The sequence below is a fragment of the Theropithecus gelada genome, chromosome 2, assembly GCF_003255815.1.
Source record: "Theropithecus gelada isolate Dixy chromosome 2, Tgel_1.0, whole genome shotgun sequence".
Taxonomy (NCBI): Eukaryota; Metazoa; Chordata; class Mammalia; order Primates; family Cercopithecidae; genus Theropithecus; species Theropithecus gelada.
The window spans coordinates 7,792,198-7,799,491 of record NC_037669.1 but is presented as its reverse complement, the minus strand read 5'-3'; positions in this window follow the sequence as shown (position 1 = coordinate 7,799,491).

Below are 7,294 nucleotides of genomic sequence, written 5' to 3'. Positions count from 1 at the left end.
GTGAAACCCCGTCTCTACTAAAAAAAAAAAAAAAAAAATAGCCGGGGTTGGTGGTGGGCGCCTGCAGTCCCAGCTACTTGGGAGGCTGAGGCAGGAAAATGGAGTGAACCCGGGAGGGGGAGCTTGCAGTGAGCGGAGATTGCGCCACTGCACTCCAGCCTGGGCGACAGAGCAAGGCTCCGTCTCAAATAATAATAATAATAATAATAATAATAATAATAATTTTAAGAGTATCTAGATGCTTGTTTTAGGGCTAATTATGCATACTGCTAAAAAAATTGACATATTGATTTAATCTGTAATTAAACATAATATATACATAAGATTTCTTCCTCAAATTTGCTAATAGTTTTAATATTCTTGATAGTTTATGTGATAAATAAATTTATTACCTGAAACTCTAATTATGTCTTTTAACCTTGTATTTATAAGTGTCTTATGTCTGCTAACTTTCATTTGTTTTAAACAGTTCTTTGCAATGACTCACGCCTGTAATCCCAGCACTTTGGGAGGCCGAGGCGGGCAGATCACTTGAGGCCAGTAGTTTGAGACCAGCCTGCCCAACATGGTGAAACTCCGTCTCCAGTAAAAATACAAAAATTAGCTGGGCGTGGTGGCGGCGCCTGTAGTCCCAGGTACTCGGGAGGTTGAGGTAGGAGAATGGGGTGAATCCGGGAGGCGGAGCTTGCAGTGAAGGGAGATCACGCCACCTGCACTCCAGCCTGGGCGACAGAGCGAGACTCTGTCTCAAAAAATAATAATAATAAATAAATAAATAATAATTTTAAGAGTATCTAGATGCTTGTTTTAGAGATAGTTATGCATAGTGCTGAAAATAAATCATACAGATAATAATGAGACTTGTTGCCATAGGAAATACAGGGAAAGTGACAGTTGCTTTTTAGAAGAAGTTGCTATTCTTCTAATAGAAGATAAAATAACAAAGTATTTCTACTCCAAATATTTAGAAATAAGTTAAATTGAAGATAAGGTCATAAGTAAAATTTAAATGTCACAAATAGCAATTATTTATAATTACAATATAAAAATATATTAAGAATATTTTATGAGTGATATTAAAAATAAAAGATATTACAATCTTGCTATAAGTAGAAATACAATATTACTGATACACAGACACAAACACACACACAAATATATATAAAAAACAATTTTTTTCTAATTTGATAATTATTTTTAGGACAATCACTAAATATAGTTAAATTGAGGTTGCATTATACTAATTTTGATTTGAAATAAGGTTTGATTACTTATTTTTAAAATATCAATATATTTTAAAATATCTTATTGTCAATCTTCTAATTTCTATTCACCAAATAAATAAATAAATTTTTATCTATCAATATGTAAATATTAGACTTTAGCTTGAACATTTATGTTATACTAACCTATAATATAAAATTATGTTCATTTAAAATAATTTTTGGTATGATGTAATGTTGTGATTAATTTTTCAAAGAGTAATTGTTCAAACATTATTATAGCACAATTTTCTATAGATTCAAGTAATTATTTTTATAAAAAGAATGTTTTTAATTGAAGAATCCCTTAAAATAGTATTACATTTTAAGACTAAAGATATAGTTTTCCTATTTTCTTTACAGAAAACACTGCGCTTTTTGCTCTCATAATTTAGAGTTATCTCAACAGGGTTTACATTTGTATAGATTAGTGGGATGGAAAAAGGCTTGTTCTGCCTTGGAGAATATCTTGAACATGGGCATATAAAGGGATTATTATTGTCATTTCATTATGCACAGTCTTATCACATAAAAACTTATACTTTAAAAGTGTTACTCAATTTAAATCAGTATTTAAACCATGAATCAAGAATATGAGATTTAATGTTTTCTCATAAAGTAGGAATGTACATTTGATATCCATTGTAATAATGAGTCTTTGTAAATTCTGTGTACTTGTGAGTGTATTATATACCTTAGAACTATTTACTGGTCTTAAAATGACCAATTGACATCAGCAAGATGGTAGAATAGAGGATCCTTCACCAAGACTCTTTCCACAAAAATATTCAAGGACAAGAAAACTATGCTGAGTTTACCAGAACTCAGGGAAGAGACGGCAGAACCTCCAGGCCCACAGAATTGAGAGAAGTCATGACTGGTAAGAAAAATGATAGTTTCAGACTGTCCCTTCCCCTTCAAGCTAGCATAATGTCACATGTAGAAAATTTCTCTAGGCCTAATGCTTCCAAGGTGAGAGGAGGGAATTAGAAGTTCATGTTTAATATTTCCATTGGTATGCAAAAATTCATAGAAAGTCCACTCTGGTACTGTATCACCGGAACCACTGGGAGTGCCCGGAGGGCTAAACCACCTGGGGTTAAACACCAAACATTGACTGGTGCACAAATCTTGATGTCTAATATGTACTCTAATCAGTGGTGATATCACTCAAAAGAGACTCCTCAGGGCCATAATTGTGCAAGGGGCACAAGTTGTGAGAAGGACTGAATTCCTAACCAGATTTTGCACAAAGCCCAGGAGCTTATGTTGATACCTCTCCTGATGCAAAAACAACTAAGAAGTTGGTATTAACTTCTGGTTTCTGCTTAAGTCTTCCTCAGACTAGAAAACAATGACATAGCAGCAATATAGTTCAGAAGCTAATTTCGGATGCTCATTATAAGTCTCCTCCAAACCAAAAAACAATTACAGGGAAGCAATTAAGGTCCAAAGCAGAATTTAGGATTCAATGTTAACTACAAGTCTTCCCCAGACCAGGAAACAATGGCAGTGCAATCAGTTAGCTCCGGTGCAGTACTTTGGTTCTAATGACCACCAGAAGTTCTTCCCAGGATGACAAGAAACAGGTCAGCATTTATATTCCAATCATAAGTAGTAAAAATCTAATACCATCATAAAACACCTGCAAAAACTGGAAAAGGTAGATGTCTCCTCAGATACGCAGGTATCAACATAAAGATAAAAAGATTGTAAAAATTCAGGAAAATATGACAGAAAAAGAGACAAAGAATGTCGAGCAATGGAACCAGAAAAATAGATCTACAAGAGGTTACAGAATTCAGAATAATCTTTAAAAAGTTGAAAATCACAAGAAAATGTAAATTGAAAATCTAAAACATCCAAGGAACAATTTGATAAATTGGACAATGAAATACAAACAGTTAAAATACAGAAATCTTAGACACAAAAAATAAAATAACTGAATTGAAAAACTCGTTAGAAAGCTTCAACTATGTAATTGAACAAACAGGTATGAATTAACATTCTTGAAGACAGAACATATGAAATTAGCAAATCAGAGGAGCAGAAAGGAAAAAAATGAATTAATAAAAATTAAGAAGTCCTATGATAATTGTGCAACACCCTCAAGCTAACTAACTCCACATGATAGGAATTCTGAAAGGAGATAGGCAAGAAAAAGGCCTAGAAACCATATTTAAGAAAAAAATAGCTAAAAATTTCTAATTCTGGAGAGATATACCACCATGTAAGTACAGGAAGGTGGGGGGCCACCAACCAAATACAGCTCAAAGATAAAAATCCTCAGGGCAAATTATAATCAAATCAGCAAAAATGAAAAACATGAAATAAATCAGCAAGAGAAAAAAATACATTACATTCAGTGGAACCCCAATACAGCTTTCAGCAGATTTCTCAGCAGAAATCCTGCAGTCCAGGAATGAGTGGGCTTCTTTGTCCAAAATGCTGAAATAAAAATACTGGCAACCAAGAATACCATACCTAGCAAAGATATTCTTTAGACACGAAAGAGAGATAAATGGCAAGCCTCATGATAACCACAAAGCAAGAATCCATAATAAAATCACTAAAAATAAATAGCACAGGATCAAAATATACTACTAAAGAAAATTACTTAACTACAAAGGAATGGAGTGGGAGAAGAAAAAGGAAGGAATGATACATAAAACAACCAGAAAACCGCAAAATTGCAGTAGTAAATCCTTACATATCAATAATAACTTTAAACATAAATGGACTACATTCTTCAATTAAAAGACATATATGAGCTAAACAGATAGTAAAATAAGACCCAGCACCATGGCTGACTAGAAATGTCTAGCATTTGTCATCCCTCACAAGAAAGGAACAGGCAATAAATAAACAGCTATGACTTGACTAGAGTATCAGAGGAATAGTGCTGGATTGCAGTGGAAGAGTGAAAATGTACCTGTGGTTATTGGAAGTCTAAGAGAGCAGCATGGAGGAGCTTAGCTTCTGCACCTGTGTCTCTCACCCAGATTGGGTCGCTTGAAGTCAGGAGGGACATTCCATTGCAGGCAAAAGGTAAACAGAAGACCCCCACAAGCCTCCAATACCCCTACAAATACTTACAATACTTAAAACAGAAGAGTCTCACAGTCCTCATTGCCCTGAACCCAGTTTGGAGAATTGCCAGGGACTACACAATATTTTCTGGGATTAATAGCACAGGTGTGCACTCCCTGTCCCACCTCCAGGGAGCCAGTCTGCTTTAGCATGGCCCCATCTTAAATCTTGAGCCATCACTGGAGTGCATGCTGCTCTGGGGGCCAGTAGCCAACACACCTTTACAGCACTAGGGCTTCATTTTTATTATGTCAGACCAACATGGGTTTCTGAATGCCCCAACTCCAGCCATGTGGAGCTTGAGCCCAGGATTGGCTGCAACTCTGGTCCTGCACAGCAAAGAAACCAATCCCTGCTATGAATACCAATCACTGCTATAATTTTGGCAAATAATATTCCATGCAAATGAAGATGTATATATATAAGCCAATCACTGCTATAATTTTGGCAAATAATATTCCATGCAAATGAAGATGTCTATATATAAACCAATCACTGCTATAATTTTGGCAAATAATATTCCATGCAAATGAAGACCTAGAAAAACAAATTCAGTAGGTTTGCAGGACACAAAATTAATATACAGAAATTAGTAATACTTCTATACATGAAAAACCAACAAACTAAAAAGGAAATCATTAAGGCAACCCAATTTATTATAGCCACAAAAAATAAAATAAAAGATCTAGGAATAAAGTTAACCAAGGAGTTGAAAGACCTCTACAAGGAAAAGAAAAAAAAAAAAAAAAAAACACTGATGAAAGAAAAATAAAAGGATATAAACAAATGAAAAGACATTTCTTGCTCATGGATCAGAAAAATTAATATTGTTAAAATGACAATACTACCCAAGTGATCTGTAGATTCAACACAATCTCAATCAAAATACCAATGATATTCTTCACAAGAATAGATAAAATAATTCTATAATTTGTATGGAACCAAAAAAGACACAGAATATCCAAAGCTATCCTGAGTAAAAAGAACAAAACTGAAGGTATCAAACTACAAGACTTCAAAATATATTAAATGCTGTAGTAATAAAAGCAGCATGACATTGGCATAAAAATTGACACATAGACTGATGAAACAAAAGGCACATAAAATAATCTAATTAATTAATTGATTATATAAATTTATATTTATAGTCAACTAATTTTAACAAAGGTACCAATCATATTTGTGAGGAAATGATAGTCTCTTCAATAAATAATGTTAGAAAACCTGGGTATCCATATGCAGAAGAGTGAAACTAGACCCCCCACCTCCCAATCTATACAAAAATCTAATCAAAATTAATGAACGAACTAAACATAAGATCTCAAATGATTAAACTACAATAAAACTACTAGAAACAAATATAGGGGAAGCACTTAAGAAGTTTGTTCTAGGCAAAGATTTTATCAATATGATCTTAAGGCCGGGCCCGGTGGCTCACTCCTGTAATGCCAGCACTTTGGGAGGCCGAGGTGGGCGGATCACCTGAGGTCAGGGGTTTGAGACCAGGCTCAACATGGAGAAACCTTGTCTCTACTAAAAACACAAAATTAGCCAGGTGTGGTGGTGCACGTCTGTAATCCCAGCTACTCGGGAGGCTGAAGCAGGATAATTGCTTGAACCTGGGAGGCGGAGGTTGCAATGAGCTGAGATCGTGCCATTGCATGCCAGCCTGGGCAACAAGAGCGAAACTCCGTCCAAAAAAAAAAAAAGAAACAAAACATAAAAGCACAGGCAGTAAAAGCAAAAATGAACAAATTGAATTGTAGCAAACTAAAAAACTTTTGCACAGAAAAGAAAACCTCAATATTGTGAAAAGACAGCCTACACACTGGGATAAAATAGTTTCAAACTTGTCTTCTGATCAGGGCTAAAATTCAGAATATACAAAGGATTCAAAGATCTCAATAGGAAAGAAACAAATAATTCAATATAAAAATGGCCAAATGATATGAAGAGACATTTCTCAAAAGATGACATACAAATGGCCAACAGCCATATGAAAAAATGCTCAACACAACTAATCAGGAAAATGAAAATCAAAGCCGCAATGAGATAGCATCTCATCTCAGTTAGGATGGCTATTTTATATATATATATATATAAAATATAGCCTACCAACCAAAAAAAGTCCAGGACCAGATGGATTCACAGCCGAAATCTACCGGAGGTACAAGGAGGAGTTGGTACCATTCCTTCTGAAACGATTCCAATCAATAGAAAAAGAGGGAATCCTCCCTAATTCATTTTATGAGGTCAACATCATCCTGATGCCAAAGCCTGGCAGAGACACAACAAAAAAGAGAATTTTAGACCAATATCTCTGATAAACATCGATGCAAAAATCCTCAATAAAATACTGGCAAACCGAATCCAGTAGCACATCAAAAGGCTTATCCACCATGATCAAGTGGGCTTCATCAATGGGATGCAAGCCTGGTTCAACATATGCAAATCAATAAACATGATCCAGCATATGAACAGAACCAAAGACAAAAACCACATGATTATCTCAATAGATGCAGAAAAGGCCTTTGACAAAATTCAACAGCCCTTCATGCTAAAAACTCTCAATAAATTCGGTACTGATGGAACATATCTAAAAATAATAAGAGCTATTTATGACAAATCCACAGCCAATGTCATACTGAATGGGCAAAAACTGGAAAAATTCCCTTTGAAAACTGGCACAAGACAGGGATGCCCTCTCTCACCACTCCTATTCAACATAGTGTTGGAAGTTCTGGCCAGGGCAATCAGGCAAGAGAAGGAAATAAAGGGTATTCAGTTAGGAAAAGAAGAAGTCAAATTGTCCCTGTTTGCAGATGACATGATTGTATATTTAGAAAACCCCATCATCTCAGCCCAAAATCTCCTTAAGCTCATAAGCAACTTCAGCAAAGTCTCAGGATACAAAGTCAATGTGCAAAAATCACAAGGTTTCT